The sequence below is a fragment of the Protopterus annectens genome, chromosome 4.part0, assembly GCF_019279795.1.
Source record: "Protopterus annectens isolate FY-2018-M chromosome 4.part0, PAN1.0, whole genome shotgun sequence".
NCBI lineage: Eukaryota > Metazoa > Chordata > Ceratodontiformes > Protopteridae > Protopterus > Protopterus annectens.
This window is the reverse complement of record NC_056733.1, coordinates 700,908,977-700,927,967: the sequence shown is the minus strand read 5'-3', so window position 1 is coordinate 700,927,967 and position 18,991 is coordinate 700,908,977.

Below are 18,991 nucleotides of genomic sequence, written 5' to 3'. Positions count from 1 at the left end.
GCTGATAAGAGGAATGACATCAGCAGGACTGATAAAGTGGGGCACTGGGAAGTGTTGTGGGTGGGAATGGCCTAAAAGTGTTTCACCTACAAGCAAACAAACACACACTGTCTCACTCTCACACACACACACACACACACACACACACACAAACACACAGTTGCCAGTATTGAGATTAGAACCCCTACCTATCTAGTTATTTGTACTATAGTGTTTCTCAGTTATCACATGTGCTACCAAGCTTATAAGGGTGATAGCTGTCCAATGGTACTTCTAAGGTGAATGACAGCAGCAGATCTTGTGAAGTAGGGCAATGTGAAGTGTACTGAGTGTGAACAGTCTCCTAATACTTAGAAATACAGACACACACACACACATGGGCACGTGCACACACACACACAGACACACACACACACACACACACACACACACACACACACACACACACACACACACACACACACACACACAGGCAGGTGATGTGGTATTATAAACCCAACCTCACTATTACTACACAATGATGCTCACCTTTTATGCTGGCACATACAATAATTTACAACTGGTATGCCACTGTCCACAGCAGGTCATCACTGTATGCCACTCAGGGTATCAGTGTGTGAGGCTCACTCTGTCTGTGTCCCCCCTGCTTCTCTCTCTCTCTCTCTCTCTCTCTATTACTGTCTGCCTCTCACTTCCCCACATCTATGTGTGTATGCTTGACATATGTTATCTGTTGCCCATATATATATGTCTGTGTATCACATGCAACAGATGCAGATATATCACATATGGGCCACCTACAGCTAGCTAAGGGTAATCCTGTCTGATGTGTGTATGGGCAGTTAAGGTGTACATCGTTGTCTGTATGTACAGACATATATACACAATACAGTCATATATTCTGCTGTGGGTTCCAACATGTCCTGTGATTCCCTAAGTGTAGGAGCATGCCCATGCCCAGTGTAACCTTCTATAGTTAGAGTGGAAGTTCATTCCAGAGATAAGTGTACTGTGGTCCAGGGTTTTGTATGCTACAGCCATACCTCTCAGGAGTACACAGGACTTTCCTTGGGATACTGGGTTTGTTTAGCAGACATTTTTTCTGACATATCTGTGGACTGACCCTGCAATGTATTGTGTCATTACCTAGTGGCAGACATCCTCAGATCATCACAGTGCTTTACCAGAGGAATACTAGTTGTATGATGCATAGACCAATATTATGAGCCCAGCTATGAACATTCTTGCCCAACAAGGCCAGTTGTGAGGTGTGGCTACAGCCAGTTGAGTGATGACACACTGTTTAAACAGTCCAGCAACTTGGTGATATACTGGCTGAGGATCTCCTGCTTGTGTGGTATCTTTCTAACCTGAGATGTCATATCCTGGTGTGGCCATACCTCTCACATATACATTTTTTGGCAGATTGTCCAGGTGTTTGGCTAGAGGTTTCATCTTGTCTACGTAAATTTGTGTTTTTAGTTAGCTACATATAATTGAAGAGTGATGTTACAAAATAATGACAGACATTACTGTTTCAGACTACATAACCTTCAGACAATTCCTGCTAATGCAAACCCCTCATACTACCAACTTTCTCAGTATGTAAGGGCAATATTTATAATACATGCCTATCATTGTACATTTGTTCTACTTTTATTTCTGCCCTTGTCCAGATGTCTTGCTGTCAGAGGTTGGGAGTTATGGGTGTGTGTACAGAGTGCATTCTACTGTGCAGGCATGTCCATTATATGTAAAAGCAAACATAAAAAATAATTATTGAAAATAACCATTGGCAACAGTACCAAAAGGCACTATATTCACAAAAGCCTTAGCACCTCAGCTACACAGCTTTCAAGAAGTCCATTATATGTGTAATATATTCCACATAGCACTGTGACTTCTAAGTATGTCAGTGGTAGAGCAGTAGGTGTCACTGACATGCATAATAGTTGGCACTGCAGTTATCTGCACATGGCCCTGTCAAAGACAGCACTGTACCTAGGGAACTACAGGACAACAACCAGGAGAACATGCTGGCCAGATCCTAACAGTATTAACCCCACATACACATAGCTCATTGACCCCTACATATTGTGGACATGCAACATGTTTTCATGTATATTGGGACAGCCTGCCAATGTGTACTATGCTATTTCCCTGCAAACATACATGTTACTGCATTTGTGTGGGTATATGGGGGGGCACACCTGTCAACTGTACACATTTGCACAGATTGTGCTGATATTTGCGTTACATTTTGGTTCCATTTACCATACTATTGTGCCTAGAGGCATGTCAGATTGTAATGGCATACATTTGAGTTTCTGATTCTTACCCTTCATAGCCTTACTGCAACTATGAGACCTGCTGTGCTATGACTGTGTGAGTCTGTGGGGGGTATTCAACATTGCTGCCCTTTGTGGGCCTTTGCCAGACATTTCTCTCTGGTTTTCTACAGCTAACTTGCTGTGTGGGTCTGAGGGGTGAGTATGGGATCCCCGCACTGACATCCATACATGTGACCTATGACCCCCAGTTAGTTGGCCCCACACATATACTGCAGTGGGATTTGTTACCTTGGTTACTATTGCAGAGTGTGGGGAGGCCAGTAATGGACAGGCATTTTTTGGTGTTCTGCATGGCTTTCAGTTGTTTGCTGCTATTCCAGTAGGCCACCCCATTCCCTTGCATGAATGCAGCATTACCATAGATATGCTACCAAAACATACTAATCCATTCATTTATCATTAAGACAGACTGACATACCTTGTGCCTGCGGCAGATGTGAGGATGGTGCTTGAGGGCTGCCTATGTTGGATGCACACAGTACAATGCCTATACATGGTAAGTTACAGGTAATGTGATGTGTGTGTCATCCATTTTACTGTGTATGCAAGTCAGAGAGCAGTGTCAGTCCCTGGGTCCCTACAATGTCAGTGTGTGTGCTATGCATTGCCTCTTTGCCAAGGCCTGAGCATACTGGGCATCCCTCTGTCTGCCTACAGGAGCAGGCTCAGAGGCCTCCTCCTCTGAGTCCCTCTGTGCCTTTGGGGACCTTGGTAATGGTAGTGGGCTGTGTGGCTCTTCCCTGTGCTGTTCATGCTGCAGATGTTTCCACAAGATCATATTGTGCAGCATGGCACATACTATGAGTATGTGTGCACATGTGGTTGGGGAGTACTGCAAGGCTCCACCAGATATGTCAAGGCAGCCGAACTGTGACTTAAGCATCCAAAACACACGCTCTATAATGACCCTGGTTTGTGCGTGTGCCTCATTATGGTGTTCTTGAGTGGGTAGGTGTGCATTTCTAATGGGTGTCATCTTCCTCGGCTCCAGTGCATAGCCAGCATCCCCCACCAGATGGCCATACGGGATGTCCCCACTGACAAATGCCTGGTACAGCTGTGACTAATGCCAGATGTGGGAGTCGTGATAGCTTCCAGGACTACCAGCACACACATTCATAATAAAGCCTTGGGCATTGCACACGACCTGGCAGTTGATGGAGGAGAAGCCCTTGTGGTTTATGTAGACTCTACCCTGTTCACCGGGTGGTGCTTTGATGTGGATGTGCATGCAGTCTATCGCACTCAGTATCTCCGGGTTTTCTGCTACACAGTGGAAGAGAAGCATATTGCTGGTCCTCTCCTCAGGATGTTGGGGTAGTAAATGCGCTCACTGGTATGTGGTAGGATGGCATCTAGGAACCGATGGAGTACCCTGGATGCAGATGCCTGTGAGACCCCCATAATGTCCCCAGTAGGTCTTTGGAAAGTACCCATAGCTAGTATTCTTAAGGCTACACATACCTTGGTATCCACTGGGATGAGTTCCCCTCTGTTGGCTCTGGGTCTGAGTTGAGGCCAGCACAGCTCAATGATTTGCTGCAGTATGTCTCTGTCCACCCTGTAGCACTCTACTATCTCCAGATCATGTAGTCCCTGGTAAGTTATCTGGGTATGAATACTCTTCTCCTCCTCCTCGGTCTGTTGAAGTTGTCAGCATTATCCTCCTCACCGCCCTCAGCCTCTAGCACATACTGATGGATCAAAGCAATGGCAGCCCCTAACATTTTTTTGATTAAAATTCCCCTGCATGTGTACACCAATAGTGCAGAGTTTGGGGGGAAAACCAGACTGTAAGGTGTCTGTATAGTTTATACTGATGTGCTGCAGATGCTGCCTGTATGATTGGCTGACTATGATGCATTCCAACTGCTAGCTATGTTATTTATACTTTATTGCTTTAATTCTGCTATTTTCCTTTTTCTTCTTTTTCCCCTTCCCATTTTTGCCCTCTTTAAACCCCAAGGTACGCTGCGCAAACCCGGTGCCCAAATGTAAAAAGTCCTGTTATTTTTTTTTTTGTTTGTTTGTTTTAGACCCGGTGTGTGTCACACAAACCCATTTAGCTAATGTAAACAGTGAGAAATGGACCTCCCTGGATGCGAACATGCTCTTCATTTCATGGAATAAGTCAATACAGCCTCAGACACACCCCCTTGCTTAGCTGTGCTTAGCTAAGCATATCTGGGAGCCATGGAGCTCCAATGTGCTTACAGCAAGCATGACACACTCCCTTTTCATGTCTGCTGCTCCTCCTGTTTACACCAATGCCTTCTAGCACCTACACGGTTAGGTGCAGTTTGGCACTTAGATTATTTTTCTGATTCAGTAAATTTCTCTCATTAGCATACCCAACTGCCTTAATCCCTAGTTACTGCACTACACCAGAGCATTTCCCCTTAGCAACCACTGTTCCCTGATATTGTTTTGATTCTGCATGCCATAGACCATAATGGCAAAATGCAGATTTCCCTTAAATTGTGTTTTCACATTTTGTTTTATTTTTGACATGATCTCGTTTGTGTGCCACTGCCCTATGCTTAAACGGCCAAGATCGGCCAAAAAAAAAAAAACTTTTATTTTTAGAAAAATGAAACACTTTTCCATGACAATGGCCAAATATTTGGCCATTGGCATGCCCAAAGATTATAATACATGCTTTCATTTGAGCTGTCATGCATCCGTTTTAATTTTTGCAGAAATGTATTCGGCTAGTAGCTGAATACATTTCTGCAGCTAACACCATTCTTGCAAGGATGCCTGCCTGCTTGCTGAATCACTAATTCACCTAGTTTGCATGGTTTTCACCAGCAAATGAAGTAATTAGCATTATGCAGTGGCGTCCATGCAGGAATAGTGTAGGCAGGTTCGTGCACGTCAGAACAGTAGTTTACTGGATCGCTCGCTGGCCATATTCTCTGCAGGAACGGCTAAGCTGTTCCTGCACAGAAAAAAATGGCTTATTTATTCTTGAGATGACTATTCAAAGCCCTATGATACTGCCTGAAATGATCATATAATGGGAAGTCATCTGGTATGTCTTCGGTTTTTATGACCATGTATCACTTACTGTTTCATTGGCACAGCATTGGATTTGCAGACATTCATTTGACTAAATCCATTGTTTTTCTGTATTTGAATGCTGTAATGCACTCCATCTGTCAGCTTCACTTAACTAATATTATTCTCCTCTGCTTATTCCCCTTTTTTGTATTTTGATTTCAGATTCCCTATGCCACATATATGGCATAGTGATAATTCTTATAGTTGCCTCAATAATTACAAAGGGTGAGTGGGAGATACCATTGAAATGAAAATGTCTAATGAAAGAAAAGTGAGGCACACCTTTAGGCACTTTTTTTAAGCCAGGAATCCATAAAGCTGGTACAAGAGCATTGCAAAAAAAAAAAAAAAAAAACATCAAGTTAAGCTCCACTAGTTTATTCAAATTTCAATGATCTGGTACCATGACCTTCTGCCTTCAGGGATCTGAATAATACTCACCAAATTTAATTTTATATACATGTGCAAACAAGCATCTCTAATATATGAATTAAACAATTAATAAAAATTCATCACTTAAAACCCATTATTACAAAATGCTTCTCTCTGCTGTTCCTTCCTGTGCACAGGTGGTTATAAAAACACTTGCTATATACTTAAAGTAAATAGTAAAAGAACGTTTCATATTCTGGAAGCTTGAGTTGGCTCTGTTGCACACACTGCTCTGCTCCATATAACAGTATCATTTCACCTGTCTGTTCTACATTTATATCAGTAAACAAGTTACAGTGCTTCTGGTTCAAAGTGAGCTAGCTTTTAAGAGGGTGGCATATTAGATAATACAGTCTCTTCAGAAACCAGACTCCCTACAAGAGGAAAAAATAAAAAACATTATATGAATTACTTTTTCTTTTCTTTTTTTTTCAAGAGTTCATCTTTGGAAACAGAAATATATTTCCTTCTGTGGAGTATTTTTACTCTGGTTTTATAAAGTGTAGGGCTAGGTGTGGTGTGTAATTGGTCTGCAGCAGTTATTTTAAGAGATTTATCAACACCCAGGTCAAAGGCACAATTCTAGTCAAGCTGTACCACCTGCTTATCATTTAAGTAATATATCTTGTCTATTTACTATATACCTGTGACATTTGTGTGCTTGTACATTGCACTACACTATGCAGGGAAGAAGCCCAAGCAATCCACACACTGTTGTGCCTTATTTGCTAAATAAGTGTACTCTTAGCAGAAGGAACAATACAATGCAACATAACATAAAACGTCAAACACATCTCTACAAAATGGATGTCTCCCGCATGCAGTAGTTCTGAATTAATAATTCTGACTTAGGGTTGTATTTGGCTACTTTCCTCAGTGTAACAAAAATTCAGGCCTACTTCTAAGTAACTAAGTAAAGGCAGTCTTTAGAATTATAATTTAAAGTAAAAGTTCATATCGGAATCCCCAACATTTTATTCTATTTAAACCTTTAAGCATTGTAGATACATAGTTGCATTAGTTAGTTTCTAGTCAAACCCAACATGCATCTCACAGGATCTTGCAACATTTGCTGAGTAAGTCCACTAAAAACTCGGTCAAACGCACACAGCCAGCAATGTGACATCTGTATCTGTAATTACCATCTGTATCTGTAATCACGCTGACTTGCCATTGTAATATGCTGCTAGAATTTCAGAAAAAGAGGTCTCTTTCACTGAGCATACAATGCCAGCCTTTGATATTCTGCCTGAATACCTCCTCCACAAATCTAGTTGCTGTGCACCATTTTGTCACTACAAAATATAAAAAAACCCCACTGTAATACTATTTAACAGAATGAAAAAATGCTTGTATCAAGTGTCAGTGCACTTCTTTCATTTATTAAAACAGGAAATACCATCACCATGACTGGAGAAGATTTTAATGTAAAGTCATGTGTGCTATGGAAAGAAATGTTTAGTAATGGAATGTTTATCAGGGGAATATTTTTTAGACCCATATAAACAACAGTTTGATACCATAGTCACAATCAATTTGTACCTGTTACAGAATTTGATAACAGAACAGTCTAACTTGACCACTGCAGCTGTAAACTCTAAAAGCAGGTTCTGTGTTCATGTACAGCACATAATTTCAACAAAACACAAGAAAAAGAGATGCCACTGAAATGCAATGTGACTGTAGCCATTTCTAAGGCAGTGATCCTTTTACATAAAAGTTCACCAGTGTGCACTGCAAAATATTATTATCTTCTAAACCTGGTTTGGGGGAAAGCCTCAACGCTTTTCACAAAGGAAACGTATCAATGTGGTCAGTGTTTGGGAATAAGGACCCTGGTGATACAGCACAAAGCCTATGGCTGATGTACTTTGTATGATGCATCCAAGAGAAATTAAAAAGTACAGTTAATGGAGAAAAGAACATCAGAAATGATGAAGAACAATTTATACTGTTTTGCTTTTAAAAAAAAAAACTACTTTTAAGGCATACATGAAGTAAACCAGTGGTAGGCATGCTTACTTGATCCTGCTTCCAAACGAGGACAATTCAAAATTTGCTACACAATGCACCCTCATCCTTTACAAGACCCACTTCCTTTTATTTTTGCATCTTTCCAGATCAAGAATGTATATTCAAATTGTAAGAACACTTCCTTGATATTCTGATGGCTCTTGTAATGATTCTTCTATTCCCAGAAGATAGGGCAGTCCTTGTGACTGGTAGCTAAATTTGAACCAATGACTCATCCTACTTTCACTCCAAATTCCTACAGGAACTGCCAGAATATAACAGAAGGTTAAGGATATGAGCCATTACAATTCATCTATCAAATTGTTTTCATCAAACCATAATCTACTGTACCAGTCTTTGCCAATGGTCATTTGTTGACAGTTTTCTCTGTGAGGGATAAACTGTTCACATACAACTCCATACAGTGGGCTTTGCTTATATGTACCCACAAAGGAATACAACTAACCCTGATGTCAGAAAGTATTGGGCAAGTTAAGAAAATTGTCAACGGATGTCCAACATAACTTAGTGATGTAAAATTATTGGCTGTGGGGAGTAAAAGAAATCACATTATAGTAAGAAATCTTTCATTGTACCTTCAAAGTCAGCTATATCAAGCTTCAGTATAGTCTGGTTCTCATGACTGGTATGGCAGATAAATGCTTTTTGTTCTGCAGAATCCTAACTGCTCTACCTTGTTGTCAAGCACAGTATCCATCCTGTGTCCTGTTACCCTTCCCAGACTCTGTTTTCCATCTCTGAGTAATAGTCACTTATAAGTTGACTGTCATGGGAGAATTATTCCCACTTTTTCAGCACTTTCCAAGATTCTTTCCATTTCAATGTACTCTGTGAACATGTTGGAACATCATTATGGAATGACTCATTTCTTATTTTACTGGAATACATTCTAACTTTACAAATAACTGTTATCATGTTTTACTTTTGCTTGATTTTTTCTGCCCTTCTGTTTTAAACTATTAGTGGATTGATTTGGGTTTTCTTTTTTACTATTGATTCACTTACAATAACTAGTTTCGAGGTCACATGGGACAAGCAAAGGAGAATTCTGGAGGAGAAAGGATATTAAAAGTGTTAAATGTTATTAATGTATTAATGAATTAATTTATTTATGACTGACAGCTGAGTAAGTGAAATGGTTGACAGATACTTTTCACCTGCAATGCAACCCAACATGATGGTGCAAGACATAAAGAGAAAATTATATGCAGACTAAAGAATATAGAGTTGTACATAGTACAGTAACAAAGTAACACTATGCTTGCATGTTATTTGCAATTATAAATGCAAGTGATACTATTTACAGGATGTACAATTAAAATAGATATTCAGCCATTTGTCATTTGTTATAAGTATGTTCGTACAAGAAAGATGTGAAAACAGTGTGAGCTGCAAGGACTGGCCATTTGTCATAGAAGCAAGAGCAATTGGTGTCCTTAAACAGTTGATATTTTTTCCTAAATACTGTACATTAATTTGTGAGAACATATATATTATTTAATTTCACAAATTTGTCTTTTCACTAGAAAAGTCAGGAGCCATTATTATTGACCAATCAAATATAAACGTGTAAATTAATTTTTGACTTTTGCATTTTCTGCTTGTATGACTGAGGGGGTCAAGATTCATCTGGTACAAAATTACATTTTGGCAGCATAGTGGCAGAGCAGTTTACATCGCAGTGTCACACTTCTTGTTTCTCAAGTTCGATTCTCAGCTAGGGTATCTTCTGAGTGAAGTTTGCACATGCACACTACTTCATGTCCTTGAGGGGTTTTGCTGGACGCTTTGGTTTCCATCCACATTCCAAACACATGCCATAAGTGATCTGATGAGCCTTCAAATCACCTCTAGATGTGTGTGTGTGTGTGTGTATGTGTGCGTGTATGTGCGCATGTGTGTGTGTGTGTGTGTGTGTGTGTGTGTGTGTGTGTGTGTGTGTGTGTGTGTGTGTGTGTGTGTGTGTGTGTGTGTGTGTGTGTGTGCGTGTGTGCATGTGCGTGTGTGTGTGTGTGTGTGTGTGTGTGTGTGTGTGTGTGTGTGTGTGTGTGTGTGTGTGTGCATGTGTGCACAGGTGTGTGTGTGTGTGTGTGTGTGTGTGTGTGTGTGTGTGTGTGTGTGTGTGTGTGTGTGTGTGTGTAGGCACTGGCTGCCCCGTGCACCTTAACTTCTGAACTGCATTAAGCAGGTAATCTCAGCATGAATAAATTAAAATACATAATGCCAGAAATGCACTAATGCATAATTTGGGAAGTCGTCTACCCCAAGGAACTACCACATTGACAATATGCCCCTAAGAGTTGACCTGTTTGCTCAGGATTTGGGAACTCATGTAGACAGTGACCTAACTTTTGACCAACATGTGTCCACATTCTACTATACCGCTTATAAACAAAGGGATTGTGTCTAACTCTAGGGATGTCATTGTCCCCCTTTACTCAGTCCTCATTAGGCCAGTCATTGACTCTAATGACTCTGTCCAGACACATACAACTGTAACACCCACAGAGATACCTTACTAAAAGAATACAAGGCTTAAATAACATATCCTACATGGACCATCTCAAAGTCCCACTATACTCCATATGCTACAGACTGTTAAGAGGTGACCTGCATCTGGCATACAGGACATACTGCAACCCATTACTAATGGATCGACTGCACAACAACAAGTCAAATGGCATCAGAAGTACTCGGTCTAGGGATCTAAATCTCTTCTACAACATTAACAGAATGGTTTGGAGGGACAGGCATATCTCACAGAGGACAATACTGCTGTGGAACAGACTCCCCATCTACATAAAACAAAGTTCATCCCTATCCATATTCAAGTGCAACTTAGACTTATGGATGAGAACTGGGAAAATTTACCCCAGAACTTGCCCCTATATTATTAATTGACAGAGGAGGCTCCTGAATGCTTTGTCCTATGCACGGGTCTCCTCATATAATCTGTAGTATAATCCCAGTTATTCTCATTAGGGTTAGTATAGATAGATAATTATCAACCACGGGATGGGTAAGCCCAATCTCAAACCAAATGTGATAGGTTAATTCAACCACAAAAAGGGAAACTGTCTAGTCTTAACATGGTCTGCAAGGGCAGCTAGCCTGGTACTTGAACCTATGAACCTATAAAACAATTAGAATGAGACTACTAACTAAATAAACGTATACATAATAAGTTATTAGCATATCCATATTGCCTTTATGGAAGTGTTTGTGCTTTAAGTACTCTGAGCATTATATTATATTTTATATCTGTTTTTCTCTCTGTTATCACCCAACCATCTTGTTACTCAGCACCCCACTGACTTTGTCATCCTCCCAGCCTGGTGTTATATATCCAGGTACTGTAGGTAGGTGTTATATATTCAGGTACTGCAGGCAGGTGTTATATATCCAGGTACCACAGGCAGGTGTTATATATCCAGGTACTGCAGGTAAGGGTCAGGTTCTAGTATGCTGTCAGACATGGTTAGCCTAGAGTTCTCTTGCTGCTTCATAATCCTCCACCTCGGTAGCAAGTAAAACATAATGCACTGTGTACAGCAGTACAGCACTGGGCTAAATGTGGGCATATCCTTTCACACATCAGCACCCTAGTACACCTTGGCAGGTTATTGCTTGCTGAAGCACTTAAGTCTGGCCTCCAGCCATCCACCAGGTGCCATTTAAAGCACATGGCTAAGCCACCCCCTTGCCTTCAAGATGGGCAAGCCACTGTTAGTTGTTAGTCCATTTGCAACCTTGGTGGTTGCATTTGAGTCCCTGGGCTTGCATTAGGGGGTCAGTCCCTATGCATCACAAGGACAGATAATATGTCAGGTATTGGTTATTTAATATAGTACTGAGGCACGTGGCTCAGTTTAACTGAAGAGGCACTAAGAGTACAGTACCAGTCAATGTGGGTTTTAAGCTAGATGTGAACACTCAGCCCTCTTTAGCTTAATTTTTTACCATTTAAGGGAAAGCATCATTCACAGAGAGAGAGAGAGAGAGAGAGAGACTGTGACCTTTGTGGATTGCAGTCTGTTACCAGGGCATCAATTAATATAGCCTACTGTGTTACAAAGGTGTGAAAGTACGACCAATGCAAGACATTCAGTGGAAGGAATACGTTGAAGACAAGTCCAAAAAAATACATCATTCCTCAGTGCAATACCTCTCTGCTGTCACACTTCATGACAAATACCATTCATTGTAACTTCCAAAAAGTTACATACTGTAGGAAGTTGATAATTTTATCTGATAGTATTTTAATACATAAATTCATAAAAATTTGTGATGTGGTGCAATCAACAAACACTGAAAATTCAAGTGTGCTTGACTTCACAGCTCTTTATATTTCCTAGTCTCAAGTTCTTTCATATATTACACATTCTGTCAGCTTGTCACACATGTAGTCACACACTTTAGTGAGGAAAAGCTGATAAGCATGACCGATAACCTAGGGTACAGCGGCAACGTCTGAAATGGATAGTGCACAAAGTAACAGCAGACTACATGTTTTGCTTAACTAGTTTATATTACAGTGACATCCAGTGCATCATAACTATTAAAAAATAGTATGCCCCTCCTGGCTGTAAACAGCAGTAGCTTTTTTAGTTTAGAAATTTGCTTAGGCTCATTTAAAGCAGACAGATAACAGCCTGATGGACTTAAAACACATGGCCCTACCCTTTGCTCCTGGAGCTTACCTGAATATCAAAGAAGAATTGTTGTAGTTCATATTTTATTTTAATTTCAGACACTATCTGTAGAAAAAGCAATTCACCCAGTCAACACATTTTTGCAAAAAAATGTTACTATATACAAATTTGTAAAAGGTTTCAGTGAAATGTTTAGCTATGTTGCAGATTAACACTGCTTGAGAACACAAAGAACACCGTGTAATGGAGAGTCTAGTTGCAGCAGTAAGAAATCTAAGCTTAGGAAGGTCAACTAAATACCAGTATCGGGGAAAGATCACTAATACATACGTTCTAAGGTCTTTGCAGGACTGAGGCACCATTCCCGTGGAACCTCAGAGTGGCATAGTGACGGTTCTTTTCCTCCTTTGCCAGCAGCACAAGAACCATCGAATTTGGAGCAGCAGTTTCATAATTCAGCTATGAGAGGCAAACAAATGGCATATTCAAATAAGAAATGTGGGAGAGACAGACAGGGAAACTCAGCAGAAGGACAACAGTATCAGAATCGTAAATGGGAAAGGTGACAGTGAAAATAACATTGCTGGACCTTTTTCTAACTCTGTGGTAGTTAATTTTTTGGGTTTTCAACTAACGAAAGCATTTATCTGTTTTAAATTTGGAGCTTAGGTTTATACCAACAGTTTTACTCCTCTTGTATATGTTGCAAAGTAACATCTTTAAATTGGTATGTAAATTGCATTTATTATATAATTTTTCACAAGTAAATGTTGAGAGCTTTGAAGAAAGTGATTTTAACGATGAATTTAATGACACTAGTAGTACAGATGAAAGTTTTTACTCATGTACTTCTTAGGTTGATGAAATGAATGCATATTGTTGGTTAGATACATTGAAGGTCAAATATAAAAGTTGTTATATACCCCCCCCCCCATCTCTAATGAAATTATCAAACAATTTTCTGCTATGTTTAATATTTCAGTTGAGGAAGCTTTTAATGATTGTTTTCGCAGATAAATGTAATAGGTTCATAGGTTCATAGGTAGGTAGTAGGCTATCTGCCCAAGGGCATTTATAAGCCTAGCCAGAGTGTGTCAGCTTTCGCCACCCCATTGATTAATTAATTGAGCATCTGTCAAGAAGAGCCAATGAAGTCATCCCAGGGGTGTATTTTCTGTTACCCATCCACTCATCAAGGCTTCTCTTGAAGAGTGTTAGTGAGGGGCTCTGCCTAATGTAGTTAGGAATTTTGTTCCAAAGCATGGGGAGTCTCTGTGACAGGAATCTATCCCTCCAGCATGTTCTATTTATTGTTGTGGCGAGGTTTAGCTCACTAGAGCGAGTGGCTCGCAGTGACTTGGATTTCTTTAGGTGGAGCATGTCCATCAATTCTGAGTTGGACATGGCTTTGTAAGTCAGGCAAAGATTACCTCTGAGTAAGCAATATGTGACTGAGTACAGCTGGAATTTTTCCAGTCGGGCTGCATAGGACATATGTTTGAGGCCAGTAATCCTCTTGGTGAGGTACTTTTGTGGTCTTTCCAGCTGTTGGAAGGGTCTTGTGAGGTACATCCCAAATGGGGCATTGTACTCTATGATGGGTCTGATGAGTGACGAGTAGAGGGGCACTATAACCTCTTTATTTCTAGATGCAAACTCTTTAGTAATTAAATGGGCTACATAGAAGGATTTCCTAACTACGTTAACTAATATGATTGTCAAAGGAAAGATTACTATCTATCTGGGTCCCCAGGTCTCCTATTACCTCTTCTGTATTAAGGGGCTGCCACCTATGTGGTAATTCATGGGTGTTTTTTTTCCCCAAATGGGATGACTATGCATTTTTTGGCATTCAGCTTGAGACCATGACTTTGACACCAGGTGTCCGTTTCAGTAAGGCCCTTTTGGAGAATGTCCATGTCAGCCAGAGAGTCAGTTATGGCTCCCAGTTTGCAGTCATCGGCAAACTTGCCCGCTATTCTTACCATGTGAGTTTTGTCTGTAAGCCAGTTGGCAACCCATCTCATGACATAGGGGTTTATGTTCAGGCTGGTGTGTTGTTCTACAATTCCTGAGTGGGGAATGGTGTCAAAAGCCTTGGCGAGGTCAAGGTAGGCTGTGTGAACTACCTTCTCCTCATCTATGGCATTGGTGACTGTCTCAAAGAAGTCAACCAAGTTTAGTAGGCATGATCTGCCCTTAACAAAGCCGAACTGGGTCAGGTCAAGTGTTTGGAGGTTCCCAATGTCTTTGTTAATGAGTTCCATGATGATGCGCTCCATAGCATTGCAGACCAGGCTAGTCAGACTTATGGGGCGATAGTCACCAGGGTCAGTTGTAGCCCCTCCTTTGTGGAGTGGAATAACCGTTGCTGTGCGCCATTCTATGGGCATGTAGCCTGTGGAAAGGCTGAGGGTGAACAGTGTGTTTAGGTGGGAAGTTACTTTGTTTTGTAGTTTGTGCAAGACGCAGCCTGGGACACCATCTGGCCCCAATGACACTGTGCTTTTGGCTTTTGAAAGGGCTGTTTTCACCTGTGCTTCTGTGATTTCTGGGACACTACACTTTTCCTGTATTGTTGTGGGCCCTTTTTAAGGTGAGATGGAGGTGAAGTTTGCACTGAATCTATCTGCCAGGATGTTGGCAATATCAGTAGGTTCAGTATATTTTGTGCTATTTTGCACTAGTTCAGTGCATATCTGTGAGTTGCCACTTAGATTCTTGACATAGCTAAAGAAGGCTTTGTGGTTATCTTTCGAATCATTGGTTATTTTACTTTCGAAGTTAGCCTTGGAGGATTTTATGACGGACCTTAATTTCTTACTGATACTGATCATGGATGTCTTTCCTTCTTGGGATTTGCTTTTTTTCTGAACTAGTTTCCTCCTTCTATTGTATAGCCTGTTTATGGCAGGGGTCCACCAGACTGGTTTCCTTCTCTTAGGGGAGTAAATCTTGGTTTGGCTAGGGATAGCACAATCCATGCATCCTTGTAGGTGCTCATAGAGTGCATTTGTAAAGGTTCCTGCATCTTGGGCACTGTTATCCTTTAGCGTGGGTGCTGGGAAACTTACCACCTCTGTCTTAAGTAAGGTGAGGTTTGCTATAGAAAAGTTTTTCACTGTGGTTTCCTTGGTTAGAGGTGGTGGTGTGGTGTGGACATCCAGAGTGATTAGTTTATGGTCTGATCTAACCAGTGATGGGTTGACCTCCAGTGTGGAACACCTGTCGCCCATGTTGGTGATGACTAGGTCCAATATGTTTTCACCTCTGGTAGGGAAGTTTACCAGCTGATCCAGGGCATTTGAATTGATAAATTCCAGGAAGCGCTAGACCTGGGAGTTTGTACTTGAGTAGTTTTCCCAGTTAACGGTAGGGTAATTGAAATCGCCCAATATCAGGGTGTTCGGTAGGACCTTCATGTTTTCCAGTGTCTCCAGAAAGGCGGAGTGGTGGTACTGGGTCATGGAGGGTGATCTGTAGAAGGCCATAATTTGCATTGCAGATTTGCTTGATGTTAATTGCACATGGATGATCTCGGAGGTATCATGCTGTGCCACTAACCTGGAGGTGTAGGTATCCTTGATGAATATGGATACACCCCCTCCTTTTGTGTTTCAGTCCATGTTCTGTTTCCGAAATGTGTGGTATGAGTTGTAGCCCAGTAATGCCGAAGTGCTCTGTGGAGCCTTGAACCAGGTTTCAGTTACTGCACAGATGTTAATATTCTCCATACTGAGGAGTGCTTCGAGCATGTGCATTTTGAGATTTAAACTCCTGGCGTTGAGTAGCATAACCCTCATTTTTTTATTTGTGCTGTTTATGGAGGTGGGTTTGACTTTTGAGCCTTGCCTAAAAAAGACACTATGGGGGCAGCAAGAGCCCTGGCCAGTATTCGAAAGCCTAGGGGTGACAGATGCAAGCCATCTCTTGTGAAGCAACGAGGCTTGTCGAGCATGTTGTCCCAGGCTGACAGACACTGGATACCATTTGAATGACACCAGAAGCTTAGCCAATTGTTGAAATTGATAATTTTTTCTTTATACTGCGGTATCATTCTTGGTGAGGGCAGGATGCTATTCAGGGTCAGGGTCATACCCGCCTGGGCTACATGATCAGAGAGCTCTTCCATGTCTCTTTTCATGTAGTCCAGGGAGGTATGTCTCAGGTCATTCACACCAACATGAACAATGTAAGAGTCATATTTGTACTGTTCTGGAGTGACCTGAGTGCTTGTGTTATGTGGCGGATTCTGGCTCCCGACAGGCAGCTAACAGTAACCTTCTCCTTATCCAGCCTAGTGAGTGGGACATCAGTGTGGCTGACTATAGAGTCGCCTATTGCTAGTGTGTTAGGTATGTTATTTCGCCTTAAGGGCTGTGATTGTGCGGCACACTGATTTTGTGTTTTATGTGTTGTCTGGTTTGTGACGGGAGTTGCAGGTTTTTTGGGTGTCTGCTTTGGAGGTCTGTGATGCTTTTGCAGGTTTTTATTTAGAGCCTCCGTGTATGATTTAGTGTATTTATGTGTACTTTTTGCCAGTGCTGGTTTAGTATGTCTATGTGAGGCTGGAGGTGTGGTGCAAGTGTTAACCTTCTCCTAATGACTGCCTGTTCCAGTCTTGGGTGGAGAGAGCTTAGCCTCCAATTTAGCTATATAATTGCATCTCTCGCATATGTTAATGTTTTGTGGTAGGTGGAGAGGGTTATCTGTGTACATGAGGCAGTTGTAACATTGCCTCAGGATACCCAGGTTCACCAGCTGGACTGGAGGGTATACCTGAAATTGCCCTTTGGTCATGCCTGAATAGTAGGGTGAGCTGCTTAGTCACTTGGTTGGTGAGGGGTGAATAATGAGCCTTGCCCTGCTGGGCAATCAAGTGTCGGGGTGTATTAGTGCTTGCTATTAGGTCTGAGCAAGTGCTGGACTGTAGGATGCTTTTTAAGTGCTTAGGTTGAGAGTTAGACTACTTTCAAGGGAAAAACTGAAGTGGAGACTTGGTGAAGCCGGGATAAATTTAGCCCTAGCTAACTGGCACTGCTCGGATGTGAAAAACCGTGCAAACTCTGTTTTTACAGCAGGGAAATGAAAGAGATAGAAATTAGCCCAAAATGACCTATAAACTACTAACTTCTGGGCTGGAACCACTCCTCCAGGGACAGATGGCTGCTCAAATTTCCCACTCTCACAGGTGAACAGAGAAACCTCCCTCTATCCAAGTAAGGTATCGGCAACTCAGAAAATTGTAACACAGCCCTGAATTCAGCACTAGCCTGAAAACTGGACTATACTAACTTAGAAAGGTGGGAAGCAAGGACATTTTTTTTTGAAAAGATAAGGCAAAAACAGTAAAAAATACACTTAAAACAACTTTAAATGAATACAAACAGTAAAAAAATACACTTAAAACAGCTTTAGATAACTACAAGCAATCACAAAAGGCTTTTAAACAAATTACCCAATTAACCAGTAAAAAAAATCTCAAAACTGAGCCCTGTTCCTGTAGTCTTCAATCAGACAAGTTCTAACTGCACACTCCTGCCACTGGGGTGCAGGATAACCTTCTCCAAAAAAGAATGTTTTATACAGCATGACCAAAGTTGAATGGATAGCTTTATAAGATTTAAATAATAATAGGAAATGAATTATCAATACAGCTGATAAAGGGAACAACATGGTGGCGATGCATTATAAACAATATATGTGTATGTGTTATTTACAATTGGAAGATCAGTCTATTTATCTAAAGGTTAATAAAGAAATACATAAGGAAAAGATTAAGCAGTATCCAAAATTGTTAGAAAGGGGGTATAGGCTAGGCTATTGGACAAGAAATTTAATATTCAGGGGTGTAGCATTGCCACTTCTATTGTTTACCCAAAATACATAAAAACTTGATTGATCCACCAGGTCATCCTATTACTTCAGTGAAAAAAATATTTTTGCACAATATAGGTCTTTTTTACATACTTATCTTTGTTCTTATGTAAATAAATTGTCTTTGTATATCAAAGGTACTACTGACTTTTTAAATAAAATAACAGGGCTCAAATGGACTGAAGATTTGTATTAGGAGACCCTTGATGTTAATAGTTTATATATGAATATTAAACATGTTCATGGTGTAGAAGCTTTGAATTATTCTTTAGGTGATAATCACTAATTATGTGATTGAGCTATTATATTTTTGTCTTACTAGTATTTTTTTTTTTACTTTTAATAATGAATTTTACCATCAGATACAGGGTATGGCAACGGGGGGCAACTGATATTGTCAATTTTAATTTTATTTTCGACATATGGGTTCGGTTTTGAGCATCGGAACCAACTTGGCTGTTACTACAGCTTACAGAAGCCAAAAACTCTCGAGCCTAAACCTTACCCACAATGCTCCTCTCCCTGTTACCTCAGATCTTGTTTGGCCCTTTTCGTGTCAGACAAGGTTGCCATTACTCTCAA